A 12,630-nucleotide genomic window follows, 5' to 3' on the forward strand; every position below is an offset into this window, starting at 1 on the left:
ACTGATTCAATAGAACAGACATGTTCACACAACTGAGTCCAAAACAGAACTGATTTAGTATAAACAAGATGGCGGCTTTAAAGGCTAGTATGGGAAGTGATGTGATCAGGGCCGGAACGGAAGGATTTCTCTAGAATGGTCTGTAAGAGATCGAGAGGAAAAATTAGTGCACTTCACCACCCCCTGGTCTGGCGTGGAATTACATGTGCTCAAGCCCTTTAGTTGTCTCTTAAACACGCGTGTGTGACAGGGCCCCCCTCCCCCTCAGCCCAGATCCGTCGGGTCGGGCATCCTGCACCAAGAGGTCATGAACGCGAGAGAGAGCATCGGCGTTGGCGTGGAGAGAACCCTTCTGATGAACGAGCAAGAACTTATAAGGTTGCAGATCAAGGAACCACCTAGTGACTCCAGGGTTGGACTCCTTATGCAGGGTCATCCACTGTAATGGTCTGTAACGGATCGAGAGGAAGAATTAGTGTACTTCGCCACAAGCCCTTTAGTTGTCTCCTAAACACGCATGTGTGACAATAGATATGAAAGGCACTATATTATAGATAGATAGATAGATAGATAGATAGATAGATAGATAGATAGATAGATAGATAGATAGATAGATAGATAGATAGATAGATAGATAGATAGATAGATAGATAAGTAAAGCATTATATAATAGATAGATAGGAAAGCCAGTATATGATAGATAGAGCAGAATCTCAAAGAAATGTTTCCAACATCTTGTGGAATCCTTGCCATGAAGAACTGAGGCTGTTTTGAAAACTAAAGGAGGCCTTACACAGAATTAATATAGTGGTCCTATGAATTAATGATCCTTTAAAGATCTTAGTGGAACACACCACGTTCATTGGGAATTAGCCAACTCTCCCACTCTAACTTCAACACACACACTAATTATGAGTAACTCCTGTGTAGCCAATCAGTTTACAAAACTCCACATAGGGGCTCAGTAGCTTTAGCAACACATTGGTGCCCCCAGATATAACCCAGATACCTAAGACTGACAAACGCTGGTGCCTGTAAATAACCTGAACACATGGAAGCTAAACACACCTTGGTCAATGCCACTTACCAACCAACAATACGTAATCTCCAGCATATTTCTCTCTTTGTTGCAAGCATCCTACTTCACCTCTGCTTAACTTACAGTAGCTGTGAAAGGAACTCAGTTCCCAGCCTCTGGTGGCAGAATAAAGCAAAATGCAAGTAGAGGAACAGATATCATAAATTTTATTTTTATCCAAATACCTAGTGCAGTAATCGAAAGAAAAAACAGTATGGCAATCCACACCATGTAACCTGGGTCACTTTATAGTTCTGTGAGGCAGGCAAAGATCAGCAACACCTCCCGTATGTCTGCCAGTGTTCCAGATGGCTCTATAGTCTTGCAGTTCTATGAAGGTTTGCGGAGACCTGATGCATTCTGGGTTTGACTTCCCACTCTTTGGCCCCATTCACATTAGTGCGTTTTCAATTAAAAATGCAGACATTATATTGTTTCCGCTTTTCATCCACACCATCCTGGCATTTTGAATCCTCAGAAATGGACACTTTTTAAAAATGTGGTCAGGAGCTGTACACTTGTGAAAACGCAGCCTCAGCATTGTACTGTGGATCAGTGAAAACAAAGACGCTCATCGTGCTCGGATTGGTTTGTCCTTCCCTGACTTCATCCTGCTCATTACAGCATCTTGTTCCCTGATTACTCTCCCTTCATGGAAAAAAAAAAACATATCCCAACACAGCAGACATTGAGAAGCTGTGCTTATTGCGCTGTGCGCCTGACTGAATCTAAAATCACGTTTTGTACACGTGCAAAGGGCAAATAATTTACAGGTTGCTACAGTTTTGTGATAAATCCTGTGGCCATCAGTACCACTGCTTCAAGGCTTTCCCTGTCAATGCGCGCATACCCAATGTAGGCAAGTGTCTTCATCATATGCGTTTTCAGTTCGGTCATTCTAGTGTGGACGGGGAAACTTTAGTAAACAGTGTGACAAGGCTAGTAAATACACCTTGGTCAATGCCACTTACCAACCTTCGATGAATGGCCCCCATCATACTTCTCTCTTTGTTGCAAGCATCCCACTTCATCCCTAGTTAACTTAGCTGTGAAAGGAACTCAGCATCCAGCCTCTGGTGGTAGTAGTGTGATGGACGAAGCCTTTGTCACTCAATTCCTCCCTCTGATCAGCTTATCGTCTGATGTTATATACTTGTAGTGTGGTCCTGTCTCCAAGGCAACGTCTTCGTCTTTCATCATAAAGGCTCATAAAACAAAATCCTGCCTGTCCCCAAAGCCATTTTGTACAGAAGCCGAGAGAGGACGTGCAATATTATTATTTTTTAAAATTGTTTCCTCGAAATAACAGAATAATTTTATCGAAATCTCGATAAAACAAAAAACCTTGTTTTCTCCAAATTATGAATTAATTGCATCTAACGTTTAATGTTTAGTTTATTGAAGCCAGGTCCTGTTTTAAATGGCAGAAGAGCAAAACTGTATTGATCAGCGCATCACATTTTTGTTCAATCAAGGGATGACGCAGGCTGAAATATGTTTATACCTTAGTTTAGAAAATAATAATGTTACTGTCTGTCATTTAAGAAGACGTTTAGCAAGGCTTCAACTGTATAGGTGTCGCAATCTAAGCGAGCCTGATGCCTAGAGCAAAGGTTAAGTTCCGCTTTCTCGAGACTGCGATAAAATTATTCTATTATCTCAAGAAAACAAATTTTTGTTTTCTCTACATCTCGATAAAATTATCCCGTTATCTCGAGAAAACAAAGTTTGTTTTCTTGAGATCTCGAAAAAATTAATTATCTCGAGGAGACAATTTAAAAAAAATAACAATATTGCACGTCCTCTCTAGGCTTCCATAGTTTTGTCTTTCATCCAGAGTTTATAAATACGACAAAAAATTGAAAGATGCGACACACGCAATCACCACATTTAATTATGCGTGTCACTTTGTTTTAATTGTGTGCATCACATCTTTCAATTATTTTGTCACTTGCTCTTTAGGGCCACCGTACTTAAAACTAACTGACACTTCTGACATCAGAGGCAAGATTGTGGCAGCAAGGTGCTCGCTTGTGAAGCCCATAGTTCGTTTGTTGGGTACAACGTGCACAGCCAAGTAACGTTCTGCCCAGCATTCCTAAAACAGAATAACAGAAGAGCCTTGATACTTTCTACTCTAACTAAGAATGAAAATATTCAAGTGATTCTTAGTTAAATAAGAAAGTATTAACAGACAAGGTACATTTTTCTTATAATATAACAGAACAGGTTGTTTTAACATATAAAAAGTATAAAGAGTCTCATGTAGGGTCCTTGTTGAAATTTTAAAAGATAGTTTTTACAACCCTGTGTCCAGCAGGGGGAGTTCTTGTGTAATGGCGTTGTGCTACATAACCTGAATCTATATAGATAGAATACCAATATCTGGGAACTGAGGAGACCAGCTGCTGGACTTTTGGGAGAGGAATGTTGTTCCATTCTTGTCTGATATTGGATTCCAGCTGCTCAACAGTCCTGGGGCCTCATGTATGAACGGTACGTATGCACAGAAATGTTGCGTAAGAACTTTTCCACGTTCAAATCGCGATGTATAAAACCTACACTTGGCGTAAAGCCACGCACTTTTCCACGGTACCTCATGCCTTGTCGTACGCCAGTTCTCCGCTCGGTTTTGCAGACTGGCGGCACCCAGCGTCAAAGCAGTGCTACTGTTCCTGTGTGGTTACTCCTTATTTTCCTGACGCGGCTTTATAAATACACAGAAACTAACCGCAGATTGTTTATTAGTGTAATGCATCTGATTGTAATTAACTTGTAACAATATAATGGTCCAGGGAACAGCCATAGTATTCCAAATACCATAGCTGCTTTAGCGTTGTTACACTCACTTCTCCTTCTTCTTCTTCTTTCAGCTGCTCCCGTTAGGAGTTGCCACAGCGGATCATCTTTTTACATATTACTCTCACTGCACCACTCGGAGTATTTATATCACTGTATCTGAGTGTGAATCACAGCAGCAGCTGATCGGAAAGAGAATTATCGGTATACAGTATCAAGCACACGCTGCCTCAGCCACGGCAAAATGCTTCAGAGACTTTCCTGTACGGACCTCGTATAGTTTCATCCCAAGAACTATAAACGCACTGGCTTTTTCTTTGCATGACAGAGCTTTAACCTGAATTTGTGGAGGTGGTCACAGACAGCGATTTCTGGAAGTGTTCCTGAGCCCAGGCATTGATTTCCATGATAGAATCAGGCCTGTTTTTAATGACGAGATCACTGGCATCCAATATTGATGTTTGGTCTTCTCCTGTGCGCAGAGAGATTTCTCCAGATTCTCGAATCTTTTGATGATATCATGTACTGTAGATGATGAGACATTCAGAGTCTTCCCAATTTTACGTTGAGGAGCATTATTCTGAATTTGTAGACATAGTTTATTTTTTGCAGATTGCCGAACCTCTGCCCATCTTTACTTCTGGGAGACTGTCCAAGACACTCTTTTTGTACCCAATCATGTTACTGCTAATTGACCTAATGACTTGCAAAAACGTCCTCCAGCTGTTTCTTTTTAGTACCAGAATTGTGTTGGCCCCATCCCAACTTTTTTGAGACGTGTTGTTGCCATCGAATTCAAAATGAGAAAACATTTTTCAAGGGGCAGCAAAATGTCTCACTTTCTACATTTGATATGTGAATAGAATTAGAATCTCAATACATCTGCAGCAACTGAAAATGGCAGCATGTGGCAAAAATCAACAAAATACCATTTAAAAAAATAACCTTCTTCTTCTTTCGGCTGCTCCCATTAGGGTGCGCCACAGAGGATCATCTTCATCCATATCCTCCTGTCCTCTGCATCCTCCTCTGTCACACTCATCACCTGCATGTCCTCTTTGACCACATCCATAAACCTTTTCTTAGACCTTCCTCTTCTTCTCTTGCCTGGCAGCTCTATCCTTAACATCCTTCTCCCAATATACTCAGCATCTCTCCTCTGCTCATGTCCAAACCAACGCAATCTCGCCTCTCTGACTTTGTCTCCAAACCGTCCAACCTGAGCTAGATATCGATGTTTTCAGTATCAGGGGACCCTAAAACATTGAGATCCGTTGAAAACTGGAGATTGAACGTTTTGACGAATCTAAAGCTTTCACTCTTCCTCTATAGATGGCAGATTATGGTGTGGGAGGGCGCAAAGCAAAAAACCAGGTCAGTCCACGGGGTTCACATGATTTCTATGGCCACTGTGGCATCACCTTGCTGCTCCTCAAGTGCACTTTTTGAAGCTACCTCAGCCGCCATTATTGATCCCACCTCTTACCTTACAGCTGATTCTTAACAGGACCACTGTGTGGACCATGAGATGAGCTGGTCACTCATAGACGGTACCAATGAAAATGTGTCCATTTTCAGTTTGCTGCTTCTTCTTCTTCCGGCTGCTCCTGTTAGGGATCGCCATAGCAGATCATCTTTTTCCATCTCTTCCTGTCCTTTTCATCTTGCTCTGTCACAGCCATCACCTTCATATCCACTCTCACTACATCCGTAAACCTTCTTTTAGACATTCCTCTTTTCCTCTTCCCTGGCAGTTCCATCCCTAGCATCTCTCCCAATATACTCAGCATCTCTCCTCTGCACATGTCCAAACCTCACCTCGGTGATTTGGTCTCCAAACCGTCCAACTTGAGCTGACCCTCTGATGTCCTCGTTCCTAATCCTGTCCATCCTCGTCACACCCAATGCAAATCTTACCATCTTTAACTCTGCCACCTCCAGCTCTGTCTCCTGCTTTCTGGTCAGTGCCACCGTCTCCAACCCATATAACATAGCTGGTCTCACTACCGTCCTGTAGACCTTTTAAAAAATAATAAGAAGTAAAAATAAGCAGCATAGATGTGAAATGATAGTGATGGTTGGCACTCACACTTGTAAAAAGGGTGTCCACCATCACTCTTTCTGGTACCCAAATCCTGCCCCCTACCAGAACAAGACCAGTGGTGTAGCTCAAGTTCGTGCCGCTTGGCTTGGGGTAGGGTGGTGCCTCAATCTGCATATCTGAATATGTTAACCTATTTAAATAGAAAATTAAAATAATGTATAGAGAAAAATTAAGATACATTTTACATAGATTTGTTCATAAACTGCTCAAAAAAATAAAGGAACACTTTGAAAACACATCAGATCTCAATGGGAAAAAGAAATCCTCCTGGATATCTATACTGATATAGACTGGGTAATGTGTAAGGAACGAAAGGATGTCACATCGTTTGATGGAAATGAAAATGATCAACCTACAGAGCCCTGAATTCAAAGACGCCCCAAAAATCAGAGTGAAAAAATTATGTGGCAGGCTCGTCCATTTTGCCAAAATTTAATTGCAGCAACTCCAAATTGTACGCAGCACTTTGTATGGCCCCTGTGTTCTTGTATACATGCCTGACAACATCGGTGCATGCTTCTAATGAGATGACAGATGGTGTTGTGGGGGATCTCCTCCCAGATCTGGACCAGGGCATCACTGAGCTCCTGGACAGTCTGAGGTGCAACCTGGTGGCATTGGATGGACCAAAACATAATGTCCCAGAGGTGTTCTATTGGATTTAGGTCAGGAAAGTGTGGTGGCCAGTCAATGGTATCAATTCCTTCATCCTCCAGGAACTGCCTGCATACTCTCACCACATGAGGCCAGGAATTGTCGTGCACCAGGAGCCACTGTACCAGCATAGGGTCTGACAATGGGTCCAAGGATTTCATCCTGATACCTAATGGCAGCCAAGGTGCCTTTGTCAAGCCTGTAGCAGTCTGTGTGACCCTCCATGGATATGCCTCCCCAGACAATCATTAACCCACCACCAAACTGCTCATGCTGAATGATGTTACAGGCAGCATAATGTTCTCCATGGCTTCTCCAGACCCTTTCACTTCTGTCACGTGCTCAGGGTGAACCTGCTCTCATCTGTAAAAAGCACAGGGCACCAGTGGTGCATCTGCCAATTCTGGTATTCTATGGCGAATGCCAATCGAGCTGCATGCTGCTGGGCAGTGAGCTCAGGGCCCTTGGGTCACCCTCATGAAGTCTTTCTGGTTGTTTGGTCAGAGACATTCACACCAGTGGCCTGCTGGAGGTCATTTTGTAGGGCTCTGGCAGTGCTCATCCTGTTCCTCCTTGCCCAAAGGAGCAGATACTGGTCCTGCTGATGGGTTATGGACCTTTATGGCCCTCTCCAGCTCTCCTAGAGTAACTGCTTGTCTCCTAGAATCTCCTCCATGCCCTTGAGACTGTGCAGGGAGACACAGCAAACCTTCTGGCAATGACACGTATTGATGTGCCATCCTGGAGAAGTTGGACTACCTGTGCAACCTCTGTAGGGTCCAGGTATCGCCTCATGCTACCAGTAGTGACACTGACTGTAGCCAAATGCAAAACTAGTGAAGAAACAGTCAGAAAAGATGAGGAGGGAAAAATGTCAGTGGCCTCCACCTGTTAAACCATTCCTGTTTTGGGGGTCATCTCATTGTTGCCCCTCTAGTGCATCTGTTGTTAATTTCATTAACACCACAGCAGCTGAAACTGATTAACAACCCCCTCTGCTACTTAACTGACCAGATTAATATCCCATAAGTTTCATTGACTTTATGCTATACTCTGATTAAAAAGTGTTCCGTTAATTCTTTTGAGCAGTATATATGGAGAAACCAAAAATTTTTCACATTTAATTATTTATAATCAATCAATCAATCAATCAACATTTATTTATATAGCACATATTCATACAAAAAAAATGTAGCTCAAAGTGCTTTACAAAATGAATAGAGAAATAGAAGACACAATAAAAGATAAACATAAGTCAACATTAATTAACATAGAATAAGAGTAAGGTCCGATGGCCAGGGTGGACAGAAAAACAAAAAAAATCCAAAGGCTGGAGAAAAAAATAAAATCTGTAGGGGTTCCAGACCAAGAGACCACCCAGTCCCCTCTGGACAAACTACCTAACATAAATCAAACAGTCCTCTTTGTATTTAGGGTTTTCATGGAAGGACCTGATGATGATGGTCACGTAGACTTCTGGCTTTCAGTCCATCATTGTTGGAGCATCATGATGCTTTGAGTAGGTGGTGGTGGCGCAGGCCGCCACCACAAAGAAACCGGAAAAAGAAACAGAAGAGAGAGTAGGGGTCAGTATGGATTTTGGAGCCACTGTGAATAATTATTATGAAGAATTGAACATACAGAGTATCAGGATTAAGTTAAATTGAAGTTATAAAAAGGCCATGTTAAAGTAATGTGTTTTCAGCAGTGTTTTAAAGTGCTCCACTGTATCAGCCTGGCGAATTCCTATTGGCATATAAGACTCAACTAGACAAGAATATCATATAGTCGCACTGATAAGCCGTGTTCTAATTATTAGTTTAATATAATTACGCTGCGAGAACCTGAACCAATGTAGTGTACAAGTGATAGGTTGGGATGAACGCATTCGGATTGATAACGAAACGATATTATAAGTTGTGAATTAGTTGTCTTCCTAGAAATTATTCTCGGTGTAATGTTTATGTTGATTTTTGTTATCGCCTCATAAATTTCAACTGCTGTGTCTGATGCCGTCACAGAAGGGCAGTCTGAAATTATTTTTGAAGCATTTGTGGATAAAAATCAGAGAATGTTAATCTTTTCATTCTTGAGTGATATTTTTCTGAACCCTGCTGCTTACACACGAATTGTACTGAGCCTTTTGGCCAATAATGCCGACCCCCAAAAATGTGCCGCCCCCTTCCGCCCGAGCTACACCGCTGAACAAGACGGAGGCCGCATTCACCGGTCAGCTTGAGGCCTGCTCGAAAGTATGAAGACCCAGGAAACAGCAGAAAAGAAAGAAAGGATGAAACATAAAGAAGACCCTCGAGCTGGCACTGGGCTGGCTTAGGCACCTGCTCTGTTTTGCCAAAACCTGAATGGCTGTCAATCATTTTCTTTTGTGTTTAAAGACTGGTGGCGTTCAAAATAAACATACAGAAACGGCCAAAGGTTTCTTTGAATTGCTTTGAACTGCAATACAGAACATGCCAATACAAAAAGAGCAGTTGTGTAACTAAGATTACTCGGGCGATGCCGTCACATATTTTGTTCCAAGGTTACTGTCATTGTTAAGCAAGAATACCTTATACTTTTGTTCAATGGTGGAATTGCAGTTGGTACTTTCGCAGAATAAAATGATTAATCAAAGTGATTAGAATTTGGATGTTTTACAAGGGAAGCACACCATTAAGAGAGGTTAGGACCCTGCACTTATACAGCGCATTACCATACCCACCACCTCAGGACCCCAGATTAGGACCCGAGTGCAGCGGGTGACACCTCAGCACCATCGATGGAATAGAACAGTATGAGTTTTTTTTTTTTTTATGGTGGCTGGAGGGCCAATCCTGTTGCCAACCCCCAAGTCGGAGGGCCTACTTGCAGGGCATCATAACCAGGACGGAGGAATTGCAGGTTAACTCTTCTAGGGCAGAAGTCGACTTTTGTCAACACAAGGAGTTGAGAATGGATGTCAGGGGCAGAGGGTGAAAGAAAGCTGTAAATGTTGATAAAACTCACCATTACGCTACAGGTAGACCCGCTTTGCTCGGACGACTGTTAGACTCGTTGACGTGACGTGTGCTTGAGTAGCGTAGAGTAAGCAACGTCTAGAATGGCATCGACATCGGGCGAGAGAGCGAAGCAAATGCACAAAGCGAAATACTCTGTGCTCATTATTTATTTTTGGCATATCATTGCTGAATCGGACTCTGACTTATCGATCTCCGATTTTGATACAAGTGATCTGGAGATCGAAAATGAAAGTCAGGAGCTTGCATCAGCTGAGTGGTCCCCAGCTAATTGTAACGTTGGACACGCTGACGCACCTACAAAAACGTTCGCCCTGGGAGGACTACACAGACATCTGTGGGAGACGAGCTGGTAACTTGACTTCACCAGATGACGCGGCCTGCTGGTGAAGACAACGGATTAGCAGCCACTCGACTACTTCAAGATGTTTTTTTTTTTTTTACCAGAAAGTGCCTTTCAGCTTATTGGTGATGGGACAATAACTATGTGAATATGCCTACTTTACTGAAATATTATAGAATAGTTCGGGTAACTTGGTTCCAGGGGCTCAAACAGAAATACGATGTCAAGTGGGCCACCAGATGACCAGCTAAGTGGGACTACCAAACTCCAACCAGCTTCTTAATTCTTAATTAATCAAACCCGTCTGGGTGCTCTCATTTTGCCACATTGGTCATTTCCAAAACAGTTGATTTTCTCTTTTCTAAGAATGTCCTCAAATTGTTTTGAGAACCTCAGCAAATCCCCTTAAATGAAAGTCTGCAATATTCACTTTAATCCCAATTTCTGATTTGTAATTTTAAACTGTGGAGTTGAGGGCTAAATGAAGGGGAAAAAAATTGGCCTGTCTAAAACGTTATGGAGGGCACTGTAAACGAAAGGGACCTAATCGGTCTACACTGCCAGATATGGACACCGGGGGGCGCCGTCTACACAAACACTCCGAGACACCGACCGAGACTCCAAATGAGCAACACTGTTGTCTCCATTAATTATTTGTAAAAGGACGATACCACTTTTTTTACATAACGGAGTGTTTTGGGTTAGTATATTTACGTCAAATAAAATTTCTTGATTCATGTCGGATCTCTTGCAGGGGTCTCGTTCTCTTCTGCTGCTGCAGCTGCGGCGGTGGTATTCACCTTCAGATCGGCGCGGTCAGCCTTATTAGCCTCAACTGCGGTATTTACGGCTCGTTCAAATCATCATTTATTAATTTATTAATTTGTTTTTAGGTTTGCAAATCTCATTATGGTAAAATAAATAAAAAAGGAACGTCTTTCGCTTCTCTCTTTTCTCGACTCGTTCTTTGAATGGCCTTCTGCTTTCTCTTTTTGCCACACGACATCCCATCAAGGTGACCTGCTCTGATCGCCCCCTGCACACTCATATTTCTATTTAAAAAGAAAAAAAATGTATTTAGGTTTGTCAGGGCAGGTTTATTACCGTAAAGATACGTGCACACTTACAAAAAAAAGAGTTCTTTAGAGCGATGCTGCTTGTTTGGTTCCCAAAGATCATCTCACCTGAAGGTTGCAGAAAGAACTTTAATTCATTTGGATCAGCAGCAGGCTCCGTACAGTAAGTAGCCGTGTGTAGATGGGAAAAGATTTGTGTAATGCCAAAGGCTGGTGATTTTTAAAGGACTCTCACTGCATCAGACTGGGTTTCTTGCTCTGTTAGTGTCCTGCCTACCAGACATTAAAGATTTTTTTCCTACGTATTAGGAAGTTTTTCAAAGCACAAACAACCAACTTCATGAAGAACCCGTCCCAGAATGAAATGGTGCTTTGCCAAGCAATAGTCCAATAAGGAACTACACAATCCAGTAAAAAAACGATTAAAGAAGTGTTAGTTTTAGGAATGTGGGACACTCCTAAACACTCCTGTTTTAAGCATTAATGGCCGCATTTACTCTAAAGAGCTAGAACTCGGAGCTAAACAAACCCAAAGGGTCTCCTCTCAATTAAAGGCTTACTTTTAACTGTGAAGTCGATTACAGAAGCTGAGCCTTCCTAGACGTGTTTAGGGGGTAAGTGCTGTGAGACTTGAAACACGAGTGTGCTGTGAGGGCCTGTGTGGTCAATACAAACTCATTGGCTTTGTCTTTCATTAGGCATTTCTTTCTGGCATATGCAAATGCCACCTTTGTGAACAGGGCCTTAGGGTGAGCACTCGAGTCACCCTGATGGTAGATTTGGCACTGCCGCTCTTGAGTAAAAGACATTTGACAGTTCAAAGGACTCTGAGAGCAATTTGGGGGTCTACACGCACAGACTGATCTGATGAGACAAAAATGGAACTTTTTGGTTAGAACTTCAAGCGCTATGTCTGGTGAAGATCACTGCTCATCACCTGTCTGATACCATCCTTACAGTGAAGCATGTTGGCAGCTGCATCAAGCTATGGAGGTGGGCAGAAGGAGACTGGTCAGAACTGATGGAAGAGGGAATGGAGCTAAAAACAGAGGGGTCCCTGAAGAAAACCTGCTCCAAAGTGCATGAGACCTCAGACTGGGGTGACCGCTCATCTTTCAGCATGACAATGACCTGAAACACACAAGTAAGGCAATGCTGGACTGGCTTCAGCAGAAACCTCTGAGTGTCTCTTGAGTGTCCCAGTCATAGCCCAGACTGAAAGTCCAAAGGACATGTAAAGAGAGACCTGAAGGATCTGCCATGAAGAATGGGATAAACTGGCCAATATACATATATATGTACTTTTAGGCTTAGGATTTTATATATATATATATATATATATATATATATATATATATATATATATATATATATATATATATATATATATATATATATATTGTGGTAGATAGGGGGCACTCTCGCTCCCTTGAACCCCTGTCCACGACTCCAGACACCAGGTAAAAGTCCTCCAATTGACTTTATTTAGTTGCCACAGTGTACAAAACACCTTCTCCTCCACTATACTCATATAAACTCACAATACACAATCAATAAAC

The sequence above is a fragment of the Polypterus senegalus genome, chromosome 10 (genome assembly GCF_016835505.1).
Source record: "Polypterus senegalus isolate Bchr_013 chromosome 10, ASM1683550v1, whole genome shotgun sequence".
NCBI classification, from domain to species: domain Eukaryota; kingdom Metazoa; phylum Chordata; class Cladistia; order Polypteriformes; family Polypteridae; genus Polypterus; species Polypterus senegalus.